Here is an 11,103-nt window from a genome sequence, read left to right on the forward strand (position 1 = left end):
TCTTTTTGTTTACTGTGCAGAAGCTTTTTAGTTTGATGTAGTCCTATTTGTTTATTTTTGCTTTTTTTTTTTCCCTTTCCTGAGAAGACATCCGAAAAGATACTAAGGCCAATGTCAAAGAGCATGCTGCCTATGGTTTTGTGGTTTCAGGTCTTACATTCAAATATGTAATCCTTTTTGAGTTAATTTTTGTGTATAGCGTAAGATAGTATAGTCTGGTCTCATTATTTTGCATGTGGCTGTCCAGTTTTCCCAATACCATTTATTGAAAAGACTTTCCCTTTTCCATTATATGTTCTTGGCTCCTTTGTCATAAATTGGTTGTCCATATATGTGTGGGTTTATTTCTGGGCTCTCAATTCTGTTCCATTGATCTGTGTGTCTGTTTTTCTGCCAATACCATGCTGTTTTGACTACTAGCTTTGTAGTATAATTTGACATCAGGGAGTGTGAAACCTCCATCTTTGTTCTTTTGGCTCAGGATTGCTTTGGCTAGCTAGGATATTTTGTGGTTTCATACAAATTTTAGGATTTTTTGTTCTATTTCTGTGAAAAACATCATTGGGATTTTGATAGGGATTGAATTGAATCTGTAGACTGCTTTAGGTAATATGAACATTTTAACAATGTTAATTCTTCCAATCCATGAGCATGGAATATCTTTCCATTTCTTTGTGTCTTCTTCAATTTCTTTCAACAGTATCTTATAGTTTTCAGTGTATAGGTCTTTTTACTCCTTGGTTAAATTTATTCTTAGGTGTTTTATTCTTTTTGTTGTGGTTGTAAATGGGATTGTTTTCTTAATGTCTCTTTCTGCTAGTTCACTGTTAGTGTAAAGAAATGCAACAGATTTTTGTATGTTGATTTTGTACCCTGCAACTTTACTATATTTATTTATTATTTTTAATAGTTTTTTTGTGTGGAGTCTTTAGGATTTTCTATATATAAAATCATGTTAGGCTTCCCTGGTGGTGCAGCGGTTAAGAATCTGCCTGCCAGGGCTTCCCTGGTGGCGCAGTGGTTGAGAGTCCGCCTGCCGATGTAGGGGACATGGGTTCGTGCCCCAGTCCGGGAAGATCCCACATGCTGCGGAGCGGCTGGGCCTGTGAGCCATGGCCACTGAGCCTGTGCATCCGGAGCCTGTGCTCCGCCATGGGAGAGGCCACAACAGTGAGAGGCCCGCATATGGCCAAAAAAAAAAAAAAAAAAAAAGAATCCGCCTGCCAATGCAGGGGACACGGGTTTGAGCCCTGGCCCGGGAAGATCCCACATGCTGCGGAGCAACTAAGCCCGTGCACCACAACTACTGAGCCTGTGCTCTAGAGCCCGTGATCCACAACTACTGAAGCCCGTGCGCCTAGAGCCCGTGCTCTGCAACAAGAGAAGCCACTGCAATGAGAAACCCGCACACCAAATCGAAGAGTAGCCCCTGCTCACTGCAACTAGAGAAAGCCCGCACCCAGCAACAAAGACCCAACTCAGCCATAAATAAATAAATAAATAAATAAATAAATAAAATTAAAAAATCATGTCATCCACAAATAATAAAAGTTTATTTCTTTTTTTTGCCACACTGCATGGCTTGTGGGATCTTAGCTCCCTGACTAGGGATTGAACCTGGGGCCATGGCAGTGAAAGTGCCGAGTCCTAACCACTGGACTGCCAGGGAACGCCCAAAAGTTTACTTCTTCCTTTCCAATTTGGGTGCCTTTTATTTCTTTTTCTTGCCTAATTGCTCTGGCTAGGACTTCCAATGCCAATGTTGAATAAGAGTGGTGAGAGTGGGCCCTTGTCTTGTTCCTGATCTTAGCGGGATAACTTTCAGTTTTTCACCATTGAGTATGATGTTAGCTGTGGGTTCATCATATATGGCCTTTATTATGTTGAGGTATTTTCCTTCTGTACACATTTTATTGAGAATTTTTTTTATCATAAATGGATGTTGAATCTTGTTAAATGCTTTTTCTGTGTCTATTGAGTTGATCATATGATTTTTATCCTTCATTTTATTAATGTGATATATCATGGTGATCAATTTGCAGATGTTGAACCATCTTGCACCTCTGGAATAAAATCCCTCTTGATCATGGTGTATGATCTTTTTAATGTATTGTTGTATTTGGTTTGCTAATATTTTGCTGAGGATTTTTTCCATCTGTATTCATCAGAGATTTTGCCCTGTAATGTTTTTTCATGTGTGTTGTCCTTAGCTGGTTCTGGTATCAGGGTACTGTTGGACTCATAAAGTGAGTTAGGAAGTGTTCCCTTCTCTTCAATTTTTTCAGAGAGTTGGGGAAGGATAGGTATTAAGTCCTTTCTTATTTTTTTTCTCATTAAGAGCTTTAATTCCAATAAAATTTCTTTCTGTTTAACAATTATTTATATAAATTTACAATATTTTTTGTTTTGATTGATTATAATAAGTGCAATTATAATTCAATCCAGGAGAAAAATTCCTCCTCCCCACCCCCACTGGATACTTTTTTTTGAGTCCTTTTTAAAAAATGTTTGGTAGAATTCACGAGTGAAGGCATCTGGTCCTGGACTTTTGTTTTTTGGGAGCTTTTTGATTACTGTTTAAAATCTCCTTGCTAGTGATCAGTCTATTCAGATTTTCTATTTTTTCATGATTCAGTCTTAGAAAGTTATAATATTTAAGAATTTATCCATTTCTTCTAGGTTGTCCAATTTGTTGGTGTATAGCTGTTCAAACTAGTCTCATAATCCCTTGTATTTCTGTGGTATCTGTTGTACTTCTCCTCCTTTGTTTCTGACTTATTGAACCTTTTCTTTTTTGTGAGTCTAGTTAAATGTTAATTTTGTTTATCTTTTCAAAGAACCAGCTCTTAGTGTCATTGATCTTTTCATTCTCTTTTTAACTCTATTTCATTTATTTCCACCCTGATTTTTATCATTTCCTTCCTTCTACTGACTTTGGGCTTCATTTATTCTTCTTTTTCTAGTTCCTTTAGGTGTAAGGTTAGATTGAGATTTTTCTCGTTTCTTGAGGTAGGCCTGTATTGCTATAAACTTCCCTGTTAGTGCTGCTTTTGCTGCATCCCATAGATTTTGGTATGTCATATTTCTATTTTTATTTGTCTTGCCATTTTTTAAAAACATAAATTTATTTATTTATTTTTGGCTATGTCAGGTCTTCATTGCTGCATGTGGGCTTTCTCTAGTTTCAGCAAGTGGGGGCTAGTCTTCGTTGTGGTGCACAGGCTTCTCATTGTAGTGGCTTCTCTTGTTGCACAGCACCGTCTCTAGGCATGCGGGCTTCAGTAGTTGTGGCACTCAGGCTCAGTAGTTGTGGCTCGTGGGCTCTAGAGCACAGGCTCAGTACTTGTGGTGCACGGGCTTCATTGCTTTGTGGCATGTGGGACCTTCCTGGACCAGGGCTCGAACCCATGTACCCTGCATTGGCAGGCAGATTCTTAACCACTGCACCACCAGGGAAGTCCCTGTCTTGGCATTTTTTGATTTATCCTTTGATTTCTTTGTTGACCCAACAGGTGTTCAGTGGCATGTTATTTAGTCTCCACATATTTTGATTTTTCCAGCTTTCTTCTTGTAGTTGATTTCTAGTTTCATACTGTTGTGGTCAGAAAAGATGCTTGATATGATTTTAATTTTCTTAAGTTTATTGAGATTTGTGTTCTAACACATGGTCTATCCTTGAGAATGTTCCACATGCACTTGAGAAGAAACTGTATCCTGCAGCTTTTGGATGGAATGTTTTATATATATATATATTTATATATATACATGTACATGTATATATATATACGTGTGTGTGTGTATATATGTGTGTGTCTACTAAGTCAGTCTGGTGCAATGTTTCACTTAAGGCCAGTTGGATGATCTATCCATTGATGTAGGTGGGGTGTTTAAGTCTCTTACACTTATTGTGTTGATGTCAATTTCTCCCTTTAGGTCTGTTAATAATTGTTTCATATTTTTTGGTGCTTCCAGGTTAGGTGCCTATATATTAATAAATGTTATGTCTTCTTGATGAATTATCCCTTTTGTCATTATATATTGTCTTTGTCTCTTGTTAATCTTTTGTGGCTTGAAGTCTGTTTTGTCTGATATGAGTATGTCTGAACTCTTCCTTTTGGCTGCCGTTTGCTCAGAGTATCATCTTCCATCCCTTCACATTGAGCTTACATTTGTCTTTATTTATTATATTTATTTATTTGGCTGTGCCGGGTCTTAGTTGCAGCAGGCGGAATATTTTAGTTGTGACATGCGACCTCTTAGTTGTAGCATGCGAACACTTAGTTGCAGCATGTGAACTTAGTTACGGCATGTGGGATCTAGTTCCCTGACCAGGGATCAAATCTAGGCCCTCTGCACTGGGAACGTGGAGCCTTAGCCACTGGACCAGCAGGGAAGTCCCTACCTTGTCTTTAGATCTGAGTTTTGGGAGGCACCATATAATCGCATCTTGTTTTTTAATCCATCTAGCCACTCTGTCTTTTGATTGGTGAATTTAATTCACTTACATTTAGGGTAATTATGAAGACTTATGACTGCCATTTTTTTTTTCTGCCATTTTTTTTTTTTTTACATCTTTATTGGAGTATAATTGCTTTACAATGGTGTGTTAGTTTCTGCTTTATAACAAAGTGAATCACTTATACATATACGTATGTTCCCATATCTCTTCCCTCTTACGTCTCCCTCCCTCCCACCCTCCCTATCCCACCCCTCCAGGCGGTCACAAAGCACCGAGCTGATCTCCCTGTGCTATGTGGCTGCTTCCCACTAGCTATCTACCTTACGTTTGGTAGTGTATATATGTCCATGCCTCTCTCTCGCTCTGTCACAGCTTACCCTTCTGCCTCTCCATATCCTCAAGTCCATTCTCTAGTAGGTTTTTGTCTTTATTCCTGTCTTACCCCTAGGTTCTTCATGACATTTATTTTTCTTAAATTCCATATATATGTGTTAGCATACGGTATTTGTCTTTCTCTTTCTGACTTACTTCACTCTGTATGACAGACTCTAGGTCTATCCACCTCATTACAAATAGCTCAATTTCATTTCTTTTTATGGCAGAGTAATATTCCATTGTATATATGTGCCACATCTTCTTTATCCATTCATCCAACGATGGACACTTAGGTTGTTTCCATCTGTGGGCTATTGTAAATAGAGCTGCAATGAACATTTTGGTACATGACTCTTTTTGAATTATGGTTTTCTCAGGGTATATGCCCAGTAGTGGGATTGCTGGGTCATATGGTAGTTCTATTTGTAGTTTTTTAAGGAACCTCCATACTGTTCTCCACAGTGGCTGTATCAATTTACATTCCCACCAACAGTGCAAGAGGGTTCCCTTTTCTCCACACCCTCTCCAACATTTATTGTTTCTAGATTTTTTGATGATGGCCATTCTGACTGGTGTGAGATGATATCTCATTGTAGTTTTGATTTGCATTTCTCTAATGATTAATGAAGTTCAGCATTCTTTCATGTGTTTGTTGGCAGTCTGTATATCTCCTTTGGAGAAATGTCTATTTAGGTCTTCTTCCCATTTTTGGATTGGGTTGTTTGTTTTTTTGTTATTGAGCTGCATGAGCTGCTTATAAATTTTGGAGATTAATGCTTTGTCAGTTGCTTCATTTGCAAATATTTTCTCCCATTCTGAGGGTTGTCTTTTGGTCTTGTTTGTGGTTTCCTTTGCTGTGCAAAAGCTTTGAAATTTCATTAGGTCCCATTTGTTTTTGTTTTTATTTCCATTTCTCTAGGAGGTGGGTCAGAAAAGATCTTGCTGTGATTTATGTCATAGAGTGTTCTGCCTATCTTTTCCTCTAAGAGTTTGACAGTGTCTGGTCTTACATTTAGGTCTTTAATCCATTTTGAGCTTATTTTTGTGTATGGTGTTAGGGAGTGATCTAATCTCATACTTTTACATGTACCTGTCCAGTTTTCCCAGCACCACTTATTGAAGAGGCTGTCCTTTCTCCACTGTACATTCCTGCCTCCTTTATCAAAGATAAGGTGACCATATGTGCGTGGGTTTATCTCTGGGCTTTCTATCCTGTTCCATTGATCTATCTTTCTGTTTTTGTGCCAGTACCATACTGTCTTGATTACTGTAGGTTTGTAGTATAGTCTGAAGTCAGGGAGCCTGATTCCTCCAGCTCCGTTTTTCATTCTCAAGATTGCTTTGGTTATTCGGGGTCTTTTGTGTTTCCATACAAATTGTGAATTTTTTTGTTCTACTTCTGTGAAAAATACCAGTGGTAGTTTGATAGGGATTGCACTGAATCTGTAGATTGCTTTGGGTAGTAGAGTCATTTTCACAATGTTGATTCTTCCGATCCAAGAACATGGTATATCTCTCCACCTATTTGTATCATCTTTAATTTCTTTCATTAGTGTCTTATAATTTTCTGCCTACAGGTGTTTTGTCTCCTTAGGTAGGTTTATTCCTAGATATTTTATTCTTTTTGTTGCAGTGGTAAATGGGAGTGTTTTCTTGATTTCACTTTCAGATTTTTCATCATTAGTGTATAGGAATGCCAGAGATTTCTGTGCATTAATTTTGTATCCTGCTACTTTACCAAATTCATTGATTAGCTCTAGTAGTTTTCTGGTAGTATCTTTAGGATTCTCTATGTATAGTATCATGTCATCTGCAAACAGTGACAGCTTTACTTCTTCTTTTCCGATTTGGATTCCTTTTATTTCCTTTTCTTCTCTGATTGCTGTGGCTAAAACTTCCAAAACTATGTTGAATAAGAGTGGTGAGAGTGGGCAACCTTGTCTTGTTCCTGATCTTAGTGGAAATGCTTTCAGTTTTCCACCATTGAGGACGATGTTGGCTGTGGGTTTGTCATATATGGCCTTTATTATGTTGAGGAAAGTTCCCCCTATGCCTACTTTCTGCAGGGTTTTTATCATAAATGGGTGATGAATTTTGTTGAAAGCTTTCTCTCCATCAATTGAGATGATCATATGGTTTTTCTCCTTCAATTTGTTAATATGGTGTATCACATTAATTGTTTTGCGTATACTGAAGAATCCTTGCATTCCTGGAATAAACCACACTTGATCATGGTGTGTGATCCGTTTAATGTGCTGTTGGATTCTGTTTGCTAGTATTTTGTTGTGGATTTTTGCATCTATGTTCATCAGTGATATTGGCCTGTAGTTTTCTTTCTTTGTGACATCCTTGTCTGGTTTTGGTATCAGGGTGATGGTGGCCTTGTGGAATGAGTTTGGGAGTGTTCCTCCCTCTGCTCTATTTTGGAAGAGTTTGAGAGGGATAGGTGTTAGCTCTTCTCTAAATGTTTGATAGAATTCTCCTGCGAAGCCATCTGGTCCTGGGCTTTTGTTTGTTGGATGCTTTTAAATCACAGTTTCAATTTCAGTGCTTGTGATTGGTCTGTTCATATTTTCTATTTCTTCCTGATTCAGTCTTGGCAGGTTGTACATTTCTAAGAATTTGTCCATTTCTTCCAGGTTGTCCATTTTATTGGCATAGAGTTGCCTGTAGTAATCTCTCATGATCTTTTGTATTTCTGCAGTGTCAGTTGTTACTTCTCTTTTTTCATTTCTAATTCTATTGATTTGAGTCGTCTCCCTTTTTTTCTTGATGAGTCTGGCTAATGGTTTATCAATTTTGTTTATCTTCTCAAAGAACCAGCTTTTAGTTTTATTGATCTTTGCTATCATTTCCTTCATTTCTTTTTCATTTATTTCTGATCTAATTTTTATAATTTCTTTCCTTCTGCTAACTTTGGGGGTGTTTTTGTTCTTATTTCTCTAATTGCTTTATGTGCAAGGTTAGGTTGTTTATTCGAGATGTTTCCTGTTTCTTAAGGTAGGATTGTATTGCTATAAACTTCCCTCTTAGAACTGCTTTTGCTGCATCCCATAGATTTTGGGTCGTCGTGTCTCCATTGTCATTTGTTTCTAGGTATTTTTTGATTTCCTCTTTGATTTCTTCAGTGATCACTTCGTTATTAAGTAGTGTATTTTTTAGCCTCCATGTGTTTTTTTGTTTGTTTGTTTGTTTGTTTTATTTGTGATATGCGGGCCTCTCACTGTTGTGGCCTCTCCTGTTGCAGAGCACAGGCTCTGGACGCGCAGGCTCAGTGGCCATGGCTCACGGACCTAGCCGCTCTGTGGCATGTGGGATCTTCCCAGACTGGGGCATGAACCCGTGTCCCCTGCATCAGCAGGCATACTCTCAACCACTGCGCCACCAGGGAAGCCTGATGTGTTTGTATTTTTTACAGATCTTTTCCTGTAATTGATATCTAGTCTCATAGTGTTGTGGTCGGAAAAGATACTTGAAACAATTTCAGTTTTCTTAAATTTACCAAGGGTTGACTTGTGACCCAAGATATGATCTATCCTGGAGAATATTCCATGAGCACTTGAGAAAAATGTGTATTCTGTTGTTTTTGGATGGAATGTCCTATAAATAACAATTAAGTCCATCTTGTTTCATGTATCATTTAAAGATTGTGTTTCCTTATTTATTTTCATTTTGGATGATCTGTCCATTGGTGAAAGTGGGGTGTTACAGTCCCCTACTATGGTTGTGTTACTGTCAATTTCCCCTTTTATAGCTGTTAGTACTTGCCTTATGTATTGAGGTGCTCCTATGTTGGGTGCATAAATATTTACAATTGTTATATCTTCTTCTTGGATGGATCCCTTGGTCATAATGTAGTGTCCTTCTTTGTCTCTTCTAATAGTCTTTATTTTAAAGTCTATTTTGTCTGACATGAGAATTGCTACTCCAGCTTTCTTTTGGTTTCCATTTGCATGAAATATCTTTTTCCATCCCTTTACTTTCAGTCTGTATGTGTCTCTAGGTCTGAAGTGTGTCTCTTGTAGACAGCAAGTATATGGGTCTTGTTTTTGTATCCATTCAGCCAATCTGTGTCTTTTGGTGAGAGCATTTAGTCCATTTACATTTAAGGTAATTATCAATATGTATGTTCCTATTCCCATTTTCTTAATTGTTTTGGGTTCGTTATTGTAGGTCTTTTCTTTCTCTTGTGTTTCTTGCCTAGAGAAGTTCCTTCAGCAGTTGCTGTAAAGCTGGTATGGTGGTGCTGAACTTTCTCAGCTTTTGCTTGTCTGTAAAGGTTTTAATTTCTCCATCAAATCTGAATGAGATCCTTGCTGGGTAGAGTAATCTTGGTTGCAGGTTTTTCTCCTTCATCACTTTAAATATGTCCTGCCAGTCCCTTCTGGCTTGCAGAGTTTCTGCTGAAAGATCAGCTGTTAACCTTATAGGGATTCCCCTGTGTGTTATTTTTCCCTTGCTTGCTTTTAATATGTTTTCTTTGTATTTAATATTTGACAGTTTGATTAATATGTGTCTTGGCATATTTCTCCTTGGATTTATCCTGTATGGGACTCTCTGTGCTTCCTGGACTTGATTAACTATTTCCTTTCCTATATTAGGGAAGTTTTCAACTATAATCTCTTAAAATATTTTCTCAGTCCCTTTCTTTTTCTCTTCTTCTTCTGGAACCCCTATAATTCGAATGTTGGTGCATTTATTGTTGTCCCAGTGGTCTCTGCGACTGTCCTCAGTTCTTTTCATTCTTTTTCTTTATTCTGCTCTGTAGTAGTTATTTCCACTATTTTATCTTTCAGGTCACTTATCCGTTCTTCTGCCTCAGTTATTCTGCTATCGATCCCATCTAGAGTATTTTTAATTTCATTTATTGTGTTGTTCATTGTTGTTTGTTTCATCTTTAGTTCTTCTAGGTCCTTGTTAAATGTTTCTTGCATTTTGTCCATTCTATTTCCAAGATTTTGGATCATCTTTACTATCATTATTCTGAATTCTTTTTCAGGTAGACTGCCTATTTCCTCTTCATTTGTTAGGTCTGGTGGGTTTTTATCTTGGTCCTTCATCTGCTGTGTGTTTTTCTGTCTTCTCATGTTGCTTATCTTACTGTGTTTGGGGTCTCCTTTTTGCAGGCTGCAGGTTCGTAGTTTCTATTGCTTTTGGTGTCTGTCCCCAGTGGCTAATGTTGGTTCAGTTGGTTGTGTAGGCTTCCTGGGGGAGGGGACTAGTGCCTGTGTTCTGGTAGATGAGGCTGGATCTTGTTTTTCTGGTGGGAAAGTCCACGTCTGGTGGTGAGTTTTCGGGTGTCTGTGGGCTTATTATGATTTTAGGCAGCCTCTCTGCTAATGGGTGGGGTTGTGTTCCTGTCTTGCTAGTTGTTTGGCATAGGATGTCCAGCACTGTAGCGTGCTGGTCGTTGAGTGAAGCTGGGTGCTGGTGTTGAGATGGAGATCTCTGGGAGATTTTCGCCATTTGATATTATGTTGATCTGGGAGGTCTCTTGTGGACCAGTGTCCTGAAGTTGGCTCTCCCACCTCAGAGGCACAGCACTGACTCCTGACTGCAGCATCAAAAGCCTTTCATCCACACGGCTCAGAATAAAAGTGAGAAAAAGCAGAAAGAAAGAATTAGTAGAAGTAGAAAGAAAGAAAGGAGGGAGGAAGGAAGGAAGGAGGGAAGGAAGGAAAAAAGGAAAGCAAGAAGATAAAGTAAAATAAAATATAATGAAGTTATTAAAATAAAAAAATAATTATTAAGAAAAAAAACCGGATGAATAGAACCCAAGGACAAATGGTGGAAGCAAAGCTATACAGATATAATCTCACACAGAAGCATACACATACACACTCACAAAAAGAGGAAAAGGGGAAAAAATCATAAATCTTGCTCTCAAAGTCCACCTCCTAAATTTGGGATGATTCGTTGTCTAAAGGAGGGAAGGAAGGAAAGAAAGAAAGAAGATAAAGTAAAATAAAATAAAGTTATTAAAATAAAAATAATTATTAATAAAAAAATTTAAAAAAAAACAACAAAAAAAAGGAAGGATAGTACCCTAGGACAAATGATGGAAGCAAAGCTATACAGACAAAATCTCACACAGAAGCATACACATACACACTCACAAAAAGAGGAAAAGGGGAAAAAATCATAAATCTTGCTCTGAAAGGCCACCTCCTCAATTTGGGATGATTCGCTGTCTATTCATGTATTCCACAGATAAAGGGTACATCAAGTTGATTGTGGAGCTTTAATCCGCTGCTTCTGAGGCTGCTGGG

The sequence above is a fragment of the Stenella coeruleoalba genome (assembly GCF_951394435.1).
Source record: "Stenella coeruleoalba genome assembly, chromosome: 10".
Classification (NCBI taxonomy): Eukaryota; Metazoa; Chordata; class Mammalia; order Artiodactyla; family Delphinidae; genus Stenella; species Stenella coeruleoalba.